General features: G+C 33.9%; 1 protein-coding gene across 4 annotated transcripts in view; it reads right to left on the bottom strand.

Annotated features, from left to right (window-relative positions):
• Positions 1 to 24,337, bottom strand: part of TENM1 (teneurin transmembrane protein 1) — an 839,058-nt gene that overhangs the window by 800,421 nt on the left and 14,300 nt on the right. For all 4 annotated transcript variants that reach the window (XM_084789577.1, XM_084789578.1, XM_084789576.1 and 1 more), the window contains exon 2: positions 19,885 to 19,937. The gene's annotated coding sequence lies outside the window, so the exon portion shown is untranslated. The remainder of the gene's footprint in view (positions 1 to 19,884; positions 19,938 to 24,337) is intronic.

Raw genomic sequence — 24,337 nt, 5'->3', positions numbered from 1 at the left:
CCTCTTCTGAGAACTGGTTTGTAATTCACCAAGAAAACTATGATGGCAGGCTAGTAAGCCACTGGGATTACCTGTTTCTATTTCCCTAGTGCTGGGATTCTAGAGGTATACCATCATGCTTGGCTTTTTATGTGTTTTCAGAGGCTCAAAATCAGGTCTTCATGCTTATATAAGGACTTAACTAAGTGATTTATATTTGTGATCCCAATGACCCTGATTACCTTTGCTATAACTTACATTGGTTATGTTCCCTATAGTAGTGCCTTAAATATTTTTCTTGTATTTATTCAACTTATTTATTTCTCTTTTCTATCTATCTATCTATCTATCTATCTATCTATCTATCTATTTATTTTTCTATCTAGGTTCTCCTTATTCCCTGCATGGGCAATTTCATTAATTGCTATTAAAACAACTTTTGAATACACCTATGACTCTCATATGTAACACTGCCTGCATCTCTCTCTCTCTCTCTCTCTCTCTCTCTCTCTCTCTCTCTCTCTCTCTCTCTCTCTCCCTAAACCTACATATCTCAGCAGTTACTATTGTGGTTTTATTAGAGACAATATATACAAAATGGATAAATTTACTCATGAAATAAATTTACTCATGAAAACTCAGTTTCATCCATTAACACCCACACTTTCAGTACCCATGACTAAATCTTGGAGTCAGCCTGAGTTTCCCTCTTTTCAATATTATATTCCATCTTTCCAAAGTTGCCATCACTTGAATTTTGCACCATCATAGTGTCTATTCCATGTGTTCATGTTTTGTAATCTCTGTGGCTATTACTTCAATTCAAGATACTATCAATGTTTTCTAGAGCTGTGCTGGTGGACTGTTAAACGGCATTCCTGCCTCCAGTCTCTCTGGATGTTGTTACTGTTACAACTATAAACTGGAAGCTGAAGAAAAATCAATAGTGGCTGTATGTGGCTGTTGGGCAAGAATTGTCACTGAAAAGTGGTTCTTTTCCCAATGGGAATTTCTTGTCTCACGTTGTCCTCTACATCCTGGCATCAGTGTCATTGGTTAGGGAGCCATCCTTGCTGAAGGTTATCACAACCAGATATTCTTCACAGCATCACTCATGTTGCTATAATATCTATTTAGAAAGTATCAGTAAATAACAATCAAAAGAAATCAGTATAACTTTTAGTTAAATTAGCTTGAAGAATAAAAATATCTGTATCCCAGGAGAATTGTTAAGAATAAAGTAATCTTTATTCTTTCAGGAAATGTACATTTGAAGTGACATTCAGATCTGCTTAATGTTCCATTTGATACTAACCTTTTGCATTATTTTGACAAATGCATGATGTCTCTTCAGAAACACTTTCCTCCAAAAAGGAGTTTTATTTCTCAATATAGTTCATTTTAAATATTATATGAAATGGGTCTTTTGTCAGTTTTCTTCTCAATACTCTTCATTCTCTTATTTATAATTTAGTAAATTCTAAGCCACTGAAAATAATATAATAAAATATACTCTATTATTTCTGTGACATTCTTGCCTAAGCATTTATTTTGGCATGTCTGTTACATAATTACTAAAAAGTCTGAGAAACTTATTACCATATGCCAATATTTATATGACTCTTAACCTATCAATACCACACTGAAACTTATAGCTGAACATCCAATTTTCAGGTAATTTATAAACTGGTTTGTCTATTAGCAATGAACTAAATTTATTTTATCAGTTCCTCTCTAATATTAAGCTGATTTAGAGAGGAACAACTGAATTCAACCAAACTGGTTGTTTGCACAACAGTTGTAAGTCAGTTGGTTCCAAAACTAGTAGTTCCTTAATTTCATCCATGTGTGTACACAATGCCCAAATTAGCCATTTGTGTAAATGTCTCATAGGCAAGCCTTATGGCACTACCCTTTCCATGATAAAAACTTTATTTTTTCCCCAGACACTCCTAGTCTCTTCTTTAATAGAATAGTTTTTTAAAGTCAATTATTTTTATTTAGATATATGAGTGGTTTTCCTATGTATGTATTTTGAGAATCAAATGTAGTCCTCATGCCAGAAGTCAAAAGACCATATCAACTATGTTGTAACTGGAGTTGTAGACAGTTGTTAGCCACTATGTAGATAGGTGGTTGAAACAAAACCTGTGACTTCTGTAAGAGTAGTAAGTGCTCATAATTGTTGAGCAATTTGTCCAACCCCACTATCTCTTTTAATGCTGTTTTATCACACCCAAATTACTTTAAACACTCAGTTATTTCTTGCCTATCCAAAAACAATGCCTATTATCTCAGGGATATAATTTTTCTGTCTGAAGTAACATCATTGTTTTCTTTTCAAGTTTCCAAACAAAGTTCTATAATCCTTAAGAAAGATTTGTAAACAACTTGGGAGATAATATCTGTTCCATTTTGGATTGATGCCCAATACATTAATTTCATTCAAAAGATAGAGCAATCTGAGGTAACTAAACAGTCATTTGAGTACACTATATAAACCGTAAATGTAGGCATGAATGATTAAAAATAATACTGGCCTTACATTTAGCCCAAAGTAGCCTGAGTAGAAGAAATAACAAAAATCTCTAGGGAAATTGGTAGAACAGAGAACATTCTAAAGTAGCTTTGAACAAACAATCAAAGTGCTTTGAAATGTATTATCCTAACTGTCTGTTGCGTAATAGCCTATATGAAATGATTTTGTGATTGCATTCTCATTCCCAGTGGTCAAATGTTCACATCATTATAATCACTGTACGAAAAGAATGCTTGATTCCACTCTCAGTAAAAGAATCAATTTACTAATGGGGCACAGAGAACCTACTTAGTTGACTCTCTATGTGAATTTAATGACACCTTTTAGAAACAATAACTTGTGTATTTATAATCATTGTAATATAATTACTTTGAGCCTATACTTGTCTATTATTTGGAACTTAAAATTAACAATGGAAAGAGATCCCACAAAATACAGACTCTTTTACGATAATGAAGAACTACGGAGGTTGAACGCTTTAGTTTTCTATATAGTTTGTTCTTTCATCATATTTCCTCATTAAGTCGTAAACATAGTACAAGAAACTAAATTTGGAGTGATAATATCTGTATGTAAGGTCATATTGTTCATCATTCCATATATATATGTGTGTGTGTGTGTGTAATTTTGTAAAATGGGAGTGGTGAATAGTGCTCTGTATATGTGATTGTGTTGGTTCTTTGATTCAATAGCATAAGAAATAGAAAAAGATTCAAGGCAAATTTCAGCCATCTGTGACTGCACAGAGTGAACTGAGAAGCTGGTTTTCTTTGCATTCATGTTCATTACCTGAGCACACCAGAGAACAAGATCTCCAAATCCAGTGTTTGAGCATTGTAATTTTCCATATTCTATACAAAGTAAATAGAGAAGTCAAATCATTCTATCACATTTTGGTGTCAAGAGATATATGTTAAGATTACTCTGTTCATTCAAACACACTCTCATTACTGCTGTTGGTGTGGTTTCATGTGTACTTCTAAGACATTTTCTCCAAATTGCAACATTTCCTTGGAATTACAACATTTCCTTCGAATTGCAACATTTCCTCCAAATTGAAACATTTGCTCTAGGAAAGAAAAGGATGCTCTTGAGCCTCAGGAGGTAAACGAAAGGTCACATTTCCTGAAGATCAGAAATGGAACATTCTTGGGGCTCCTACAGCACAGTATAAAAAGGTGTAAACAGGAACATGGCGTGAGAGGCTCTGAGCAGCCAAACTGCGTGGAAAAGGAGATATTCAGACTGCAAGGCACTTGTATGCTGCAGAGAGAAACTTCAGGGTTGCTGGTTTACAGGATTCTCCATCAGAGTTATGATGACTTTTTGGTGATTCAGCCACATTTGAAATAAAAGGATCCATATGTTCCTGATAAGTAGCCCCTCAACTATATGTTAGTAAGTCCAAAAACAAAACAAAACAAAATAACCTCCCACAAACAAACAAACTAACTCATTGATTCATCAAATTTGACATCTGTACAATTGTTGCTTGGGTCTCTTTAGGGTTCCCTTTCTCAGGTGGCTAAACAAGTCTACTGCATCTCTCAAAGAAAAGACTGTCACACAAAACTATGTTATATCTGCACAATTAAATATATGAATCCATGGTTATAAATAAATGTATTTATTGTCATCTACTACCATAGACTTTCTTTTTTGGACAGGAACATCTTTTAGATTTCTGAAATCTTCTGGATTTGCACTTGTGATGTTGTAAACACTTATCTAAGACATTAGGTGTTTGACATTTGCTTCAGCCTCAGGAGTACGCATAAGATGCAAGGGTACCTGGATAAATTAATTTTAAGTATTTCATGAATGAGTACATCCCCCCACATATACCTTTTCTTTTCCTTTCCTCTGTCATTATATGTAATTTCCACTGAGATTTGTGCTCATTCAAGAGAATTTTTATTTTCATTGTTTGTACTTAGTGTTGGCTGTGGTAGCAAATGAATGATAGTAAGTCATGCCCTTGTATTAATGTCTTTTACTTGAATATGGACAGATGTTGTGAAATATGTGTACGAAATGGAATATGGCAAAGGTAAAATGATGTTTCAGAAGTAATTAAAGTCTTAATTAGTTGACTTTGGCTTAATCAAAGGATAGTTTATTTTAAATAGGCCTAATATAATCAGAAATGTCCTTTAAAAGCTTGCCTAGGTCATCCCTGATATTAGGTATCCGAATCACTGCAAACTCTTTCTATTGCTTGATTTGACAAAATAAGCTGCTATATATTTACAGTAATGAAGAAATGTAGTCTGTAAGAAGCGGATGTAGATTATTCCATACTCCACTTTCAGAGGAACCTAAGTCCAGCCAACAGTGTAACTACAGCCATGTGAGACACTGAGAAGAAAAGCAGTTTAAGTCATGTCCATACTTTTGACTTGCAGAATTTCTGAAATAATAAATTGGTTTCCTTATCAGCCATTTATATTGTAAGAGTTCCTTATTTAACCAGAGAAAATGAATACAACACGGAAGTATTCAAGTCTTCCTTAAGAGTAAGCACTTTAAGGGGAAAAGCTGCATCGTTTGCCCCTCTGTGTGTGGCTAGTGCTTGGACAACTATACCACAGGAATGTTTGCAGGCTTAAATGAATTGCTTCTACTTGAGTATTCTGTATTATACTGTACCTCCTGCTGGAGCTGTTTCCTACTATGGATATAAAATGCAATATACTGACTTCTGTTTTGTCACATATTTTTCAGCAGAGTGGCAAAAATTAGACACAAATGAAAAACAGTCGGAGTTGTGTACCTACTTATCAATGCATGAAGCTGAAAAATGACCACATTCCTTCTAAAGATGGCAATAATGTAGGAAGCAAAAATAATTCAGAAATCCAATTACAATGAACTGACTAACAAACTGGCTATGGTGGCCACACTTGGCTGGCATAAATCAGAGTTATTTTCCTCTTTCTTAATTTGGTTCACACTCAGGCTTCGGCTTTGCTTTTAAATGAACTGGGATATCGAGTTTATATCTGACCCTTAGATATTTTTAAACATCTTTAGTCTTATCTCAAAACCATATATCCATAGTCCATTTTAATTTGCTTACCTAAAATACAATTCTTCAAGAGCTAACATGGCCTTCTTCACTCTTAAAAAATTCTCAAGAACATATTCCTTTGAGGGAATTAAATGAACCTGGAAGGTGAGCAATAAGTTAAGAAGCTGTCCTGCCATTTGAGTCATATCTTCTGAAACGTTTTTCCTAAAGTTTCTATAATTGAACAAAACCACGTGGTCAGTCGGACATATCAGTTGTGTGTCTTTGTGTTTTTACTGATTTTAATCTGTCGATCTTCAATGTACTTTGCTTCATCTCATTATGGCCAAGTTCTTACTTATTTTCTAAAGCTCAAATCATTATAACATTTTGGAAGTGCTTTATTTTATTTTATTTTATTAATTTATTCATATTACATCTCAATAGTTATGCCCTCCCTTGTATCCTCCCATTCCTCCCTCCCTCTCATTTTCCCCTTACTCCCCTCCCCTATGACTGTGTCTGAGGGGGACTTCCTCCCCCTGTATATGCTCATAGGGTATCAAGTCTCTTCTTGGTATCCTGCTATCCTTCCTCTGAGTGCCACAAGGTCTCCCCATACAGGGGACGTGGTCAAATATGGGGTCTGACTTTCACACGTACTCTTGTGTCTCATATTTGGAAGTGCTTTCTAATACATAAACTAAAAGAAAGCTAGAGGCCTATTTGTCTCTGATTTTAAATCAGCTCATATATACTTTAAATGTTTTTGTTATACTATAAGATAGAAGGTATTTTGTTCATTTGTTTTCAATCTCATCTTCTTCACTGTGAACTCATTGAATAGTCTCTAGGCACACAACTAGCCTCTTACTGCAGTGTCTCACAAGAGCTTCTAAGGAGGCCTTTTTTCATGCTGAGTGGATTATGTTAGTCACTTGATTTTCTGCTTTTCTTGCTGTTCTTTGTCAACTTGACACAAGCTAGTGTCTCTGAGAACAGGGAATCACAATTGAGAAATTGTCTTTTTAAGATGCTGATAGGCTCTGTCCATGCAAGTTCTTTGGTTGATGGTTCAGTCTCCGTGAGCCCCTGTGTGTGCAGGTTAGATTACTCTGTAGGTCTTCTTGTGGTGTCCTTAGACCCATATACATACGAATGTGCAGCTTGGTCACCATGTGGGTTCTCTAACAATAGGAGTAGCACTTGTCTCTGAATCTACTACCTACCACTAGGACATTTTCCCCTAACTGGGCTTCTTTGTCACTTCCAGGTGGGAGAGGATGTGCTTAGTCTTGCAGTGACTTGAGACACCAGGGTGGATTTGTATCAATTCAGGACCTCCTCTTCTCTGGAAAGAAGGAGAAAGGGGAATGGGAGAAGTGGAATGTGGGGGTGACACTGGGAGGAGAGTAGGGAGGGGGCTGGGACCAGGATATAAAGTGATTAAATAAATAAATAAATAAATAAATAAATAAATAAATAAAAAGTAGAATAGGGAGAGATTGGGCTGTGTGAAAGCCTGTGAGGTATTTTCTTTTTGACTAGTGATCTCGGTGGGAGGGTAGACCATTGTAAGTGGTGCCAACCAGGAGAAGGTGGGCGTTTGATTTATAAGAAAGCAGGCTGCACAAGCCTCTGGAAACAAGCCTGTAAGTAAAACTTAAGCCGTGGCCTCTGCATCAGTTCCTGTCTTGAGTTTCTGCCCTGACTTCATTCAAATATGCACTGCAATATGAAAGTATAAGCCAAATAAACCCTTTTTTCCACAAGTTGCTTTTGGTCATGTTTTGTTGCATAGCAATAGAAATCATAAGTAAGATACCTTTGATATTAAAATTCCAGAAAAGTGACCAAAATAATACCTTCCTGAAAAAGATGGACTTATTTCTCACAAATGATATTCCCAGATAGATCCTTTTAGTCAGAAAATGTCAATGTAATTAAAATATCCATTCAACAAAGGGGTGCAAGTCAACGATTTTCAGAGGAAGTGATATAATTTAAGTGTTTGTATCTTCCCAGACACACTGAATTAATAGGTTGAAATGCTAAAATCCAGAGTGGACATCAGGAACATGGCCTTTTGAAAGTGACTAGATCGTGAGGTTTTGCACTTAGGAATTAGAGGAATGCCCTTCAAATGAGGCAGTACAGAGACCTTTCACCCTTTGTCTTATGTAGAGACATAGTGAGAAGGTGTCATCTGTTAACCACTATCATCATGGACTTCCTGCCAAGAGACAGGGTTTCTCTGTGTAGCCTTGGCTGTCCTGGAATAACTCTGTAGACCAGGCTGGCCTTAAACTCACAGCAATCCACCTGCCAGCAGATTAAAGGCATGCAACACAATACCTGGCTTAGATGTCCTTTTTGTCAATAAGCCACAGAAAATAGGGTGTTTTTGTTTGTAGAAGCCCATGTAGCCTCAGACGCACATGGGTCTGTACTCTTTTTTAGCTACTAAGTAAGTTGGCCCATGTAAAATGATGCTACATTTGTATATTTCAACTTCTTTCAGTTCTAATACTAAGTGATTAGCATCTTTATCTTAAGTACTTGACAATTTTTTTCATACTTCCTAATGTCCTAGATTCCATGAAGGAAATGAAATAAGACATAGTTCTTTATTTAAAGGTCTCATGCAGTATATTTGGGGAAACTATTTTAACGTATAACTAGATACAAATGAGATAATCAAGGTGATATAAACACACAAACTATGCCCTTCTGATTATATACATACTGTGGGAAAACTAAGAAAATCATGTGGGTGTTAGCATCCTTGTAATGTCATGGGATCTGCTACAACATGGACATAGGTAGAAGTTAATAAAACATAGAGAATTAAAATAGAGGTTTCTAAGACTTTACTACTTCTCAAATAATTCTGGGCATGCAAGGAAATTCAGAGATGATTCATCCTAAATTCCTTACCTTCTATGAGAAACAAACCCAGACATAGCAGCTAACTTACCCAATGTCCCACTGTAGATGTGTGCAGTGCTGGGAGTGAATCTGCTTTGTTTCTATCATTTAAAGTCGTCTCCCACAACCTCACTTAAATTACATAGAGGCTGTTGTTTGTTTTCCATTTATGTCAAGGAAGATGAGCTCAGACGCATAATTTCTCACTAGAAAAAAACGCCCTGTTAAAACATCGTCTAGACCAGTTTTTTTTTTTTAACTAGAAACTGGAAATGTTGATGCTGTAACCATAAAACCTCCACTAGGTCTATTGCATTTGGAAAACAACAAGGAAAAATGTCTTCTAAGGAAAAGGTGTGAAACCAGAGTAACAAATCTATTATAGACTTCCAGTTCCAGACATGTGAGTTACGTCATCATACATACAAGGACCATAAATTTCCCCTGAAATTTAAGCGACCTTATTTTATGAATGAATTTGATTCTTTTTCTACCTCATATTATTTTAAAAACATACTTCTTAACACAGATTACAGTGGTTTCTTTTTGTTTCACATGCTGTTCTTTGATAATGCAGCACCAACTTTAATTTATGTTCAAACAGCATCTGAGCTGCAAGAAACTGAGGGTTCCGACATCTGGCTTGATAAAGCACATAGCTGTAAGCAAACTTATAAATTAAATTATTTAAGTATCTCTGTTTAATTTTCACCATCTCTAAGGACAAGATGACAGACTGAAATGTGTCAAGCTCAGAGAAACCAGCCTAAGCTCATCTCAAACATGACATTTAAAGTAATTCAATAATATTCCACATTTACAGACATGAAAACACATTCCACTCTATCAATATAATTTGTAGTACCCAGAGTAGAATCCTGCCATGCAGTCCCACAAGAAGTGAAAATTACCATGGGCATAAATTGCACTTAGATATTCGATTTTTACCTTAAATATATGACTGTGTGAAAAAAAATCTCAACATGTTAGGTACAGTCTATTCTACTGAAGTGAATAAGACAAATCAAAAATATATTTATTTTATTTTTTAATTTTTATTATAACTTATTCAGATTACACTCTACTTGTTATCCTCTGATTTGTATCTTCCCATTCTCACCCTCCCTCCCTATTTAGCCCTATTCCCCTCCCTTAGACCTCTGACAGATTTCTATTTTACTCTGTTTCTGACATTCATTGAGTATGTATTTTCTAAACATATTTGAGAGCATTCTATAGATCCTCTTCTAGTCACTTTGTAGTCATTAGTGATAAAACCTATATAGTCACCACCTCTATGCAGATTTTAATATGATCTCATTGAATAAAATATTCTAATTATCTATCTAAAGCATTATCAGTATATCTGTTTTGTTCCTTTCCTTCTTTTTTTAAAAGTATTTGTTCCTTTTTACATTTTCTTTGTATGAGTATCTGTTGGCACAGATGTACACCACATGTATGCAGTGCTCACAGAGGCCAGACGATGATGTCAGAACCACTGGAGCTAGAGTTGTAGGTAGTTGTGAGCTGCTGTTTGATTGCTTACAACAGAACCTGGGGCTTCTGTAAGAACAAGTGCTCTTAAGTGCTGAACTATCTCCCCAGCTCCTCTTTCCCTCTCATATGATATGTGATTCTGATAAAATATATATAACAACTCCCCAAAGAAAAATACACACAGAGAAGAAAAGATGCACTCAAAAAAGCCTGCTTTCAAAGTGACTTTATTCTTCTTACAGGAAGGAATAAACTGTACCTCAATCAGAAACAAAACTAAAACTCACTGAGTTCCTCTATGAACAAAGCAACATATCAAGCTTTAGGAAGGTATTAATAAGGTGTCAAACTCTATAAAGTGGAAGGAGGTCATCAGTAGGATAAAAAATAAAATAGAGAAATGAACTATATGAACAGATGATGGGGCAAGATGTCTCACTGTACACGGAAAGCAAAGTAAATTTTTTTCATTGGATAATACTCACTTGGTAGATTTTTAAGAAGTTGGAAGCATAATGTATTTCATTTGATACTAGACACATTAACAAATAGGATTATTCTTTGAACTGACCATTCGTTTATAAGTTAGCCTTATTAGTAAGCTCTCTATAAATCACTGATACATGGAACTCTGTGTTCCCATTAGTAATAAAGGAGGCATTTTTATTCAAATGTAGCTGGATGTTCAGCTCCCAGGATAATGATTAAGTGAAGATCTCCTTTTTTATTCTGCAGACAAAGCAGATCCCATACTTACAGTTTAGGCTCTTGGGGACAAAAAAAAATCTTAATGGAGCCCAAGATTTCCATACACTTTATGGAAATAACCTTTAAAAAAGTTTTCATTCTGTCATCCCTCTCTATGGCACTCTGATTTCTTTTTCCTCAGGTCAGAGCATTCTTGACAGGCCTCCCACTCCTTTGCTGTTCTTTAATAGTACTGTGATTTCCTCACTTCTCTTCTTAATGAATATTTCATCTGTCTGAAGGAATAATCATTGCCTGTTTACGAAATGGCGAAATGACTTACAAAAATGTACTTAACTGAAAATCAGCCTTTCTCAGAATTACCAAAGAATCTTTTTTCAGCATCTTCTTCCACCTCCTCAAGCGACAGTCAGCAGTAAAATGAGCATTAACTTCATGCACTCTTATGATTAAAACTGCCATCTTGGTACAAATTAGAAAAAACAGATGACACAATGACACATCTTACAGGATGTTGTGGTAAGCTGAGTAAAATATTGTAACATCCATCAAGGTGATTTTTTAAAAAGGAAAGTTATAAAATTAGATCAAATTAAGGACAGTGGAAATTTGTGTTATTTATATTAGCTTATATTGAAAAGACTGAGTGATATATTTGGAATTATTTCCATTCCAAAGAAGATCTAAAATTCAAATACATATGCATATATACAAATGAATCTGGGACAAAAATAGGTAACTTGTATGTTTTTAGCAAACATAAATTAATTTTCCAAATTATATTGTTTCAGTTGATATCTGTCAAATAACTAGTAAAAACAGGATGCTTCTTAAAGGTCACTAGTTTAACACCTATTTTAAAGAAAATGATCACTTCTGCAGATTGGGCATCACATGTTAGAGGGTCACATTTTTCCTTTGTAATTATTTCAGAATTTTATCATTACTTTTATTGCATTTTAAAGGAAATATTGCAATTTTAATATGTCTTGGGATACTTCAGGATAGCGAAATAGTATTTTTAAGTTTATTATGTTAAGATGGTGAACTAGGAAACAGCCATTGTGTTACGAAAAGTGCACATTGTTGGATTCATCTGTCAGATTAGCAGTATCAAAGAGCTCAAATACTAATAGTCTTATGGAAGAACTTCTGCTCAGAGAGATTTTCCAGAAATCATAAGCTTCACCTCCATCAACTCTTATCCGATTACTAAGCATCCTGTTTATAAACACACATGCCTTTTAGATCATAGGTTATCTGTAGGCATTTACTAAATCTTTTATGTTTGGTTTCAGTCTTGTAGTTGCTTTTCCAGTATTTCTTTCTTTATACTTTATTTTTCTTTTTCTGAGCCAGAGGGACAACTACTAATTGAGCAATGTTTCTATTTTCTTTGAAAGGTCATAGCTAAATGTTACAAGAAACTGAATTCAATCTACAAGTTAGTTTCCTTATGAGCCTTGCAGATGGAAGCAGATAAATCTCTAATCCACAAATTACAAGTATCTAATCATTTAGTCAAAAGAATAAATGGGACAATTCATTCTATGCTTCTTATTGAAGTTTTTGTTAAAGAAAGGCTGTAATTAGCTATCTTACAATATTTCTGCCTTCTATATTGAGAAGATTCTATGGGTTCATGGAACTTTAAAAATGACAAGTGAATTGAAGCATATAGTTTGTTAAGATATGCATATCCATATTTAATGCATATATAATCAATTTACCAATAATAATCCCTTTTGCAACAAAATCAATTCTATTAATTTAAACATTTTGCTTAACATTTAGGAGTTCTACTCTATTTTAAGGCAGTTTCTTCTCAAACTACCTTTAACCTTGAAAGTTTGTGAAAATTCTGTAGGTGTTGAAAATTCTGACCATTACTGAAATAGGCCACAATAAATAAAACAAATGAAAAAACCCTTATATGGATCCCCCTCACTCTCCCTGTAACAACATTGATAATATGCTATATAAAGAAAGCTCAGTCACTTGAGTGTTCAAGGAAAACTTAAGAGTGAACATGCTTTGAATTCACTGATTTCTACTACTAAAGATGATTGTCAGCTATGACCAAATTAACCACACAGAAAACTTTATAAATTTTATGGTAGATGTATAGAAAGTCAGTAGACTAAAGCACAATCTAAATATATTTGTACACACACACACACAAATACAAACACACAGCATTAGTCAAATATACTTTCAGAACAATCACTTGCTAGTGATATATTTATGTGTTTGTGTGTGTGTGTATCGTGTATAACAAAGAATTCAAAAAGTAAACAGCTAGAGTAATAACAACTTTACCTAGTGATGTAGCTGGTAGAACCCCTGCTCCATCTCCATACTTTCTTTTAAATTTTGCCTAAGAAGCTAATACCATACTGACACAAGGGGATATACTTATTTTAAGTTAGATGCTAAAGTCTAATTTTTCATTTCAGCTTCTTTCACTAAATATTTCAAAGGTTCTCTCAATGCAACAAATATAAAATGAGGCTCATTATCCTCCTTGTAGTCAACAAGTCTAATCTGCAGTCTCCCATCTTGCCTTTGAATAGCACCAATGCAGATAAAAACGAATTAGGTGGGAACAGAAGAAGCTGGTTCAAAATACAAGGTCAAACGTCTCTGAAGGTAGAACACAACCTGATCACAAATATGGTACTGATTAACTATTTCAGCTGCCTTTTCCTTGCTAGAAATATGAACATGTTTTCTTTCATTTCTGCCTAAAATTTATCTTAGTAGCATTAAATATAATCACCATCTACTTAGTCTTCCAAGCTTTCTTTTAAATTCCTTCTCTATTTAAGTGACCTATCCTGGTCAGTTCCACATAGTTAGCATATCTAAAAGCCTATGGTCTTCAAAGTATATTCCATGGGCCTGTGCCATCAGTATCCCCTGTGAATATATTAGAAATACAAATTATTAGCCATCATCCAGACCAAGTAATCATAAACTCAGATGTATGGATCAGAAATTTCCATCTTAACAAGCCTTCCAACTAATTCCTACACTCTAACCGTAACCCTAGCCCTGAACCCTAACCCTAACCCAGAACCACTGATGACATATGCCCCACTTTCATTATCCCAATGGCTCATTGTATTCTTGTCCTTGATATTTTCTTCTTTTCTTCTTTTTATTGTGTATGGAAATAGTCATTTATAGTCTCTAGTTTTGGCTCCTGTATGTCATACTAGCAACAGGGTAAACTCTATATTCTAAAAGTGAATATTATAATCTTACCCTGGTTACTCCTTATCAATGGTAGTATATTTAAAATAGGAAGACCTATTTTAAAGGCAATCTTATTGCAAGACAAAAGATTAATGCTAATAAAAATCTTCAAACCATACAAATATTGGAGCATTTGCCTCATAGGGAAATGAGGTGTTCCTTAGTAGGGAGGACATATGCTACAAATGTCCTTGCATAAATTTCCCTAGCACAGGTTATTAATTTGTCTAGTGCCCATATTTCATATTAAACTTAAGTAGTATACAATTATTATAGTTTTTTAAAAAGACTATGAGGATTGGGGGGGCAGGAGTCATTGCTTCTTTTGCTTAAGCATCTTCCCATCCCTACCATTATGCTCATATGATAATGTAAAATTACTGTTCAATACTTTCTAACAATTCATATGTACAGATCTACTATTGCCAGCATTATATCATTTGTAAAGACTTTCTAATGCTTTCTAATCAGTTGCTGCTGATTTCACCTTCTGATTAAATTGTCACCAATTTATTTCCTTTCTGTGTCAATAATAATAGTGGAACTAATAGCCAGTATTTATTGAACATGAAATATACTTTATATGCTATGTGTATTTCACTGGAAACCTCACATATCTGTGATTTATCAGGAATAATTATTATCTCTCTTGTAGAGGTAGAGAGAATAAGTCTTAGAGTTATTCCCTTTTACTGACTTACCCAAGTTGAACATTAAATAGAACTGGTTTCATTAAACAGAACTGGTTTACTTATATTTAAACTCTATGCATATACACTTTATCTCTATACCACAGATACAAGTCTAGTATGTTATGAATGCATGGTATAAGAAGATAGGTATCGTAAATAGTATAGTATTAAAGCTGACAAAAACTACCAGCAGTTTTCAAAAAGAGGGATAAAAAAGAAGAGGGGCAAGACAGAATCCAGGAAACAGAATAATGAGGATAATCCTAGGCCATAAACACAGTTCGGAGGACTTTTAATCAGTAGGCCAAAAAATGTAAGACTACTTTGTTACAATATGTTCAATTTTCCACATTTTTCTCCTCAAAAACATATTAGAAATGTAGTACCTCCATCCTTCTCACTTAAGTGACTACTTCTCACTGAACCATAGTCCTTGTACTCTAAACATGAAAGAAGAGGATTATAAAACAAAAGAATGGGAAGAATATTCTCAAATGATCTATAGAAGGAATGGGAAAAGGTCTAAATTCTCTCTGAGAATTGGAATGCCAGAATTGTTAAAAACTTCCAAAGGCCTGACGAATTCCTTTTCTGAAGGAATGTCCTAAAGGATATCTAGGGCTGGGACTGAGGGTTGAGGATGATCACTGGACAAGATATCTCAGAAGTATCCTGAACTGTGTTTATTAGCAATGACGATTAGCTTACAAGTAAACACTTGCAAGTTTTCTCAACAACTTAACAGTAGTCTAGTAAACAAGTGAGGATTTGATGCTATGAAACAACAAAGAATGATCATAAATTCCAGGCTGTCAGAAGTCTTAAATTGTTATTGATGGGATAAAGTCGGAATGACAGGAGGCTGAATTTCTTCCTTGATACTCTGGGGTATAATACGCATTCTTGACTTTTTCAGCTTCTAGAAGTTGCTCACATTCCAGGGTACCTTCTTTTATCTTAAGGGATCCAATATCATGTCAAGTTGCTTTCATTCTGCCATCTTTCTTCATTTCTATTCTCTTACCTTCTTCTACTTTCAAGTACCTTGGAGTTTCATTTAGCCTTGATAGATAATCCAGTTATTTTGTTTAACTTAAAGCCATCTAATTTGAACATTTAATTCTGTATACAATTTTAATTCTTTCTGTCCTATGACATGGTATTGTCATAAATTCTACCAATTAGAAGGCAGGAATTTCTGCTTAACATGAGCTGTGATTCCTAAAAAGTTTTTAATGCAGAGTTATTTTGAGATCACATATATTATTACTTTACCAAATGGATTTTCATACATGAAACTTTTTCAGTTGGAAGAATAATGCTCAAAACAAACACATTTATATATCACATAATAAAAACACTGAACATTTGGAGATATATATATATATATATATATTTCAGCCCTCAACTACATACTGTGTGCTTCTGAGTGTAGAACCTACCCCTTGCTGATTCTTATTTCACAAGAACTTAGCTTGATGCCCAGTTGTGGAAACTTAATGTGTGTCATAGTAATAGATAAATAAAAGTCCTTCTTTTGGGAAAAAAAAACATTGTAGGGCTGTATTTGTTCCTTAATTCACAGCTTTACATATTTCAAAAAATATAGCATTAAATAGGAGAAAATTAACATACACTACTTAAAATGTATTTAAAAGGGGTGTCAGAGGCATTTTAAAATATTTTTGTATTGAATCGCTCATCAATGGAATATAGAACAAAAGAAAGTGAACTACTCCCTTAAACTATATGAATTCTTCTATTTCATTTCAAATCAATAAGGTGAAAGTCACTTCTAAAACATTATGATTCATGAACTTCATTTACTGCTTCTTTTGGGGTTTGATCAGAATAGCCATCTTTATACAGTGCTGGAATTGTTGGTATTTTATTGCATTGCCACATCTCATTATTATGTATTAAATACTATTATTTATAGCCACTACTTAATCTGATGTGAGACAGAAAAAATATTGGAGGCTTGGCACTTCAGGAATAGACATTTTATAAGGATGAAGGAATGGCTAGGAAGAGTCAATGGTCCTTCAGCTGCCCCTCAGATCATTAACTCCAAGTGGTTATTTGCTCCCAGGCACTGTCCTGTGCCCAGGGTGTTATTGCCATGATATGTATATAAAGTCGAATATATTTTGAATGCTTTAATATGAACACAATGCTCATGAAAGGTGCCAGATTGAAAGCATTGGAGTTTGAAGTCATTGGGTTATGCACTTGGCTGATTTCAAGGTACAGAGAAATGCTTGACCTTGAATGACCACCTTAGCAAAAAGGCAGAAACAGAGTTTGCTGAACTTTAAGAGACACAGAGAGAATCAGCATGGAAACATCCCACAGTTAAGCCTTTTTTACCAAGAAGGAGAACTTGAAACTACTAGCTAAACTTAGACTTCAGTCTAATTAGTATAATGACTGTGCAAGTATTGCTAGGGGTGGGGTGAGTGGGTGCTAGTGGTTCAAGAATACACAGCTGCTTTATTTAAAAAAGAAACAAATACCTTAATACCAATTTACTTGGTCCACTTAACAAAAAACATTGGTCGATGACTTGTATGTATATTTTCTAATTTAACCAAAAATCTTGATTCCATATGCATACCTGAGAAGAATCCTTATTTTTGTGTGTGTGCATGTGTTTGTATGAGTGTGGTAGGGAATGTATTTGTGGCTTCATGTGCTTGTATGTCTCTCTCTCTCTCTCTCTCTCTCTCTCTCTCTCTCTCTCTCTCTCTCTCTCTCTCTCTCTGTGTGTGTGTGTGTGTGTGTGCAGGCAAGTGCACATGTGGAAGCAAGAGGTCAAGGTCAGGTGTCTTCCTGTCTTATTGACTTTTTTTTTTTTACTACTGTGACAAAACACTATGACCACAACAACAGGTAGGACAAAGCATTTCATTTAAGGGCTCATGGTTTCAGAGTGTGAGCACATGATCAGCATGGCAGGAAGCGTGGCAGCAGACAGGCAGGCATGGTGCTAGAACAGTAGCTGAGATCTTACATCTGATCCATAAGCATGAGGCAGAGAAAGAAGGAGCTAACTGGGATTAGAATGATCTTCTGAAATCTCAAAGCCCACTCCCAGTGACATACCTCATCCAATAAGGCCACACCTCTTAATCCTTCACAAACAGATCTACCAATTAGGGATGAAGCATTTAAGTATTTGAGCCTTTGGGGGCTATTTTCATTCCAACCGCCATACCTCCCTAATCACTTTCAACCTTACATTTTTTTCCCATATAGTGTCGCTCACTGAATCTGCATAGATCTTACTTATTCAGTTAGAATCTATGGCCAGATAGCCTCAGGTATCTTCCAAAGTAATGAAATATACCTTGCTATTTAAAAGTGGGGTTAGGAGATCAAATCCAGAGCCTCATGATGAAGCTACAAGAAATTTACCAATGTATCCTTATCTCCAGCACCAACAATTAAATTTGAATTATAGGATTTTTTTTGAGCAAGGAAAAGGTTGGAATTATTAATCTCAAAGTTGTTAGCATAGATGGGAAAATGAAAAAGAAATAATTAAAGTATAAATATATTGTTAATGTAAAATTAAGTGTAGAGTTCAGGTTTTCTGGCCAACCACAAAGACTTTTTTAAAAATCATGCCATGTTTTCTCTCTAAAAAAGGAAACCTAGATGCTCTATAAAATATCTGTACAGAAGCCTGGCCCACGCCTGTAATCCCAGCACTCAGAGAGGCAAAGGCAGGAAAATAATTGTGAGTTCGAGGCCAGCTTGGTCTACAAAGTGAGTCCAGGACAGCTAAGGCTACACAGAGAAACCTGGTATCGAACCCCCGTAACCTCAAAAGAAAGAAAGGTCTGTACAGTGTCAATAATTTTTGTAAGTGTAAATCCTTAAAGTCTGTTAGAGATATTTCCCCTTAATTGTGCTTTATTTAGTCACATAAGCTATAAAGCTTTCTTAGTATTAAATATATGTTAATATCATAAAATAGGCATATAGACACCTTCCAAATTAAGAGAATTACTTTCACAAATAACATGATATGTGAAAATCTTCAATTCTTCTCTAAGGAAACTCTTTAATTTGTCCTCTGATTTTCTGATCATAATTTTTGTTGTATAATTATCGAAATATTTTCAAGATATTCTTCTTCTAAATATAGTACATCTAGAGGAAGGGTAAATGAAATTATGTGTAATATAGTCACAAGTGGCTAATAAATTTAACTATATGTTATAGGCTAATTAAAATTACTTCATCTCCAACTAATGATATATTTAGTACCACATTTATATATTTAGTTTATTTTTCAAAGTGTTTAAAAAATTTGAAGATTTGGGTGATTTCTGGTTTTTTGTACACTTCTCTATATAGTTTTAAAAGTGTCAAGTGATGTCAAAGACTTACCAAGTTACTACAGATTCAGATCATCCTTTCACTTTTTTCCACTTGAAATGAGACTTTGATTAATGGTATATAGCACTGTCACAGATAGTGTCCAAAGGTTAAAAAGAACATTACTGTCTATTCTCTAGTTACTAAGAACTGGATAGTGACTAAAATTTTAACAAAATTAAGAACTGTAAGGTATGTTACAAATCTTGCCAAATTTTCTATATATTCTACCAAACAGAGGGTGACTACAAAACTACTTAGTACTCTGGTTGAATTATAGCTACATTAGTTATTTATGAGAAGAACGAGTACAATGATGTTTGATGATAGTTGCTTAGTGAATGTGCACTGGTCATGTGGATGTGTAGATAGATGAAAGGAAGAAACCATGGAAAGTTAAACAAATTAATGCAATAGCTTAGTCAATATTCAAAAAATCAAATTAAAATATTTTATTTGTGCCTTTTTAAAGAATCATAACGTGTATTCCAGGAGGCAAATTTTGTTCTGTAGTAAATTTGTTCCATTGATAGGAATAAATGCCGTATTTATTTTAACCAATGAGAACTATTAAATAATTTTGCAAAAGTTCTCATTGGAAACTGCTTTTTCTATTCACTTTAAAGGGGATCCCATTAATCATGAAAACTCTTGATTTTAGTTGCAGTGTATAGCAATATTTCAAATAATTAATAATTCAAACTTATAGAATACTTTGAACATTTGATTTTGTAAATATTATCTTATAATGATGGGGTTCATAAATGTGTTTATATATAAAATAGACATATAAAATTCAAAAATTTAAAGAATGTATTTTAGTTAAAATAAACTCAATAAATATACATTATTATATCAAAAATTTCAGCATAGATTGAACATACCTTGTTAGATCCAGAAGAGAAGTTAAGCAGAAGAAAAATCACCCTTGTAATTCCTGTAAATAAATTAGGCCAAATTATCTTTCAGATATATGTACGAACAAGTCTAATGCAGTATTTCTTTGAGGGAAAGGGATTGATATATATAGGCTGAGAGGTAAGTCTGGACATGGGACTATTTATAGAGCAGAATTTGTTTTCTAACTTACAAGAGAAGTAGGTTTCTTGTTTAAGGGTCGGCTTGAAACTTCAATTACATTAACTACAGTGCTAATAGAGAGAGTTTTGGTTTTATTGTTTTGCTTTGCATGGGCTGGAACTTTTCTTCTTGGGCATGTAGAAAAACACCCTACTGTTGAGTAACATTCTAGGTTGAATACTGTTTTAGTTGCAGAGTACATATCTGGAATGGTATGGAATTCATGTTCACTCCATATACCTCATTTAGTTTTCACCCAACATTTTAAGATGGTATGATATCACAGTGTCATTAACAACATAAAGCTTATAGTAACCATAGTTTCTTAAAGTATATTAGTCACCTGTGCTGTATTGAAAGCCTTCATATACACACTTCATCTATTTCTCCAAATAACTGTTGTAAGTTTGGAAAACTAAGGCTCAGAGAGCTTCAATGGCTAGCATTGCTGCACTGACTCATATATATATACATTGCAGAGCCAGCACCAGGATACACGTCTTTCCCTTTTTGATTCATTCTTTGATTTAATGCCTCACATGCTATCTTTGTATGGTGCTTTATATAGCATATTTATATATAAAAGTTTTTTAACATGTTCCATGCTTAGCACTTGGACAAAAGCTTTGTTAAAAAATGAGCCACACTAATACTCTACTTGGAAGAAGCACATCTTCCTGTGACATATCATATTCAATATGTAATGTAATGGTGGTGGTTAACATATAAACTTTACAAACCTCCCATAAGCAATGTAAATTGGTACATTTACGGAAAACAATTTGTCAATAGATATTAATCCTTTAAGAAATGCGGTTCATTTGATCTTTTTCCTAAATGTATTCATTTATAAGGAAATAATGAGAGTTGCCTTCAAAGAGTTTTATGTAATAATTTACATGATAAGTAATAGAAAATATCCAAAATATAACGATTATATTTTGGTTAAACAGGTCAAGTCATAATTACATCATGTGTTACTAAATAGAACACAAGCATGATATGAAGACAATTAAGATATGTCAATTGTTCATCTAATTTCTACCTATGTTTCTAAATAATACTCTGAAGAGTTGGGAGAGAGAGAAACTATTAATTTTTCTCTATACATTTTATTAGTTTCAGCTCTTTCTCTCTCTACTTATATACATATGTATATTTTATTAACCTAGAACTTGTAACAAAAATATTGGTAAATAAAAAGCACATGATAAGGTAATTTATACTACAACCAGTATAGAAAACTATGTTTAAAATACATGATTCTTGTTTATGTTTCCATTATCTAACATTTCTTTAATGAATGTATAGTCATATATTAACAGATGTATTATGGTCTCATAAAACTTCATTGTAGAAAATGTAGTATTGAGAATCAAAGCAGAAGAAAGAGAAAATATCAACTTTAAAATTCAACATTTTGATATTTTAAGATTGACATTTAATCTTGTGTCACCAATTTATCATTCAACTAATTCCCAAATCTATTACTTTAATATTTGGAGGAAATTCTCAATAGTGAGGACAAATCTTTCAAAACATGCTTTAAGTTTGTCAAGACAAAAGACAATATTTGAATGTAGGCCAGTAATATCATTGTCACCTTTGAAAAATCACTAAGATGACCTTGTAATGATAATAGGGTATGATAGTATTACTAATGATTTCCATGTCCAGTGCACTATATATAAATCATTCATAATAAAATGAAGTAGTGCTTTTGATTAGTTGCAATCTAATTGCTCAATGTGCATTTTTCATCACTGTTAATACTGCTCAAAAAAGACACAGCTTTCCTCAAATGTTGATGTGATTCCATAAGAGTGCTAAGTTAGAATCTTCAAGGGAAGGCACTTCAGAAAGTAATGATCATACACCAGAGCGACTCTGCAGAAACTGGCTTCATACTCATAAGGCTGATTCTGCAAGGGAGCTAACAAAAAATGTACTTAAAAAAATAAACTGTCCTATATGTAGCATTTTGGCTTGGTGAGGTACACAGAGAAATAGGAAGCAGACTGGCTTTAAAAAGATATAGCTCTTCTCTGCTCACTTCTGAATTGCTTTCCTGCTTCAGCGTTTAGAAGTGAATTGCCCCATTTAAGATTATAGAAGGCCAGTGTATAGGTTGATCTATGTCAGATACCCCAGGTTGTTTGCCATTGCTTACCGGTTCCTAACATGTTCCACTTCCCTTACCTTTTACAACTCTTTACCTCACCAAAGAGTTCATGTCCAAACAGGAAAAACCTGTCCAGTGACTGAATGTGTGCTAACCACCATTTAACAAAATGAGAGTATTGTCATTGGGATGAGGCAAATAACATACACCAGATGCAAAACAGCAGATGATATAAAAGATTAAAATGATAGCCCACAGAACTGACTTATGATGTAGAAATAGACTACTTCATGACAGCTGAATCCTAAATCCTAAATATAAATCTAGATAGCTCATTAAGAGACCATCTCATCTAGTCCAGACTTCAAATAATACCTCTTGTTTGATCCTATGAAAAGAATACTATTCTACTGCCTTCACAATGGAGGTGTTTAGTATCTCTAAATAATTACTTTCCACAACTGGAGAGGAAATGAGTGAATTGAAAGTAAGCAGATGAGACTTTAAAATTCTGATTTAAATGTTAAAATATGAACATTACATGTGTGAAATATACATATATGTGTATAAATTGCTATCTTCAACGGGTTTCAAAATTATAATTTCTATTAATTTAAGAAAAGGGTCATTTTATTTGGTTTCCAATAATTATTCAATTAGTTAATAATTTTATCTGTAAGAGCTATTTCTATTTACAAGGCCCTTAGGTAGCACATAAGTCACTATACTTTATTTTACTAATGGTTATGTGTTTCTGTGTTGCTTCTTTGAAAACCCAAATGCTATTTTTCTAATGGAACATTTACTCAAAGACCTTGTAGAAAATAATTGTGTTAATAATAGAGACAGTTTCCCCATTACAATGATCGGTGCTCTTAGACAATTAATGCCGTTCTGCTCTGTATTGTCACCTTTTTTCCTCTGGGCCTAAAGAACTTTTAGGTTTACATTATTGGATCCAGCTTCTTTTCTTTCTTACAATATGGGCATTCCTAATGATGAGACCTGCCAAAAGTTGTCAGTGCTATTTTTCTTCCTTTCCATTAGAGGTGACTATGGCTGAATCGCCAAGTAATCTGTAGTCTAACTTCACTTAATTGTTTTTACTACATGACATGAAGAAATATAGTGAGTAATCACTTCTGTTTTACATGAAGCAAATTGCTAGTGCTTTCCACAGCAATATGAAGAAGCCTTAACTTGCCTAATCTTCCATTAACATCCTGTTCAAACACTGACAGGATAAACTCAGCCCTCTCTCATTCTCTAGTGAATGAAGACTAAATTTCATTAGAGGCTTTCAATTATTCCACTTGCCTATGGACCGCTTCAATAAAACAGCCAGAGAACAGTTCTACCTGATTTGTTTCCCTCTAGCTCACTGGCTCTCAAATCTCCCCTTTTTTTGGAGGGGTTCACATATAAGATATCTGACACATCAGATAATTATTTTGCAACTCATAACAGCAGCAAAATTACAGTCATGAAGTAGCAACAAAAATAATGTTACGGTTGGGGTCACCACAACATGAGGAACTGTAACAAAGGGCCATAGCATTAAGGAAGGGTAAGAATAGTTCATTCTAACCTACCACCTAAACATTAGGTTAATATACCAATAATTATTTTGTGCTTTGTATTTACTTTCTCCTGTACATATACTCTGATAATTAAAGTTATATAATCTATTCTAGACCATCTAAACACAGAGAAAAGAAAAGAAAATTCTGCCTCCTATCTACCTCCTCCAAACACAGGGCTTTTTCTTTTCAATAGTTTTATGCATCAATTTTAAATCTTTTTTTCTTACATGTATATAAGGCACATATACTTTCCTATCTAACTTTGTTAGTTCAAATATAATATGCACATTTTCCTTTCACATAAAATATTTGTAAACAGCATCTTTAATAATCATAAATTATTGCATTTTCACAACATATCATAAATCATTTAGCAGTCCCCTTGATGAGCATATGTTCTACCATTACAAAAAAGGTTTGGTGAAAAATCTTAGCATACAACTTTTCTTTTTCATTTCATATTATTTCTTTAGTACAAATTCTCAAAAGTAAAGTAAGTGGTAAAATTGATATCAATATTGTTCTGTAGTACTAGGGATAGAATTAAGGGTT

The sequence above is a fragment of the Acomys minous genome, assembly GCF_964271855.1.
Source record: "Acomys minous genome assembly, chromosome: 7".
NCBI lineage: Eukaryota > Metazoa > Chordata > Mammalia > Rodentia > Muridae > Acomys > Acomys minous.
This window is presented reverse-complemented; position numbering and strand designations above follow the sequence as displayed.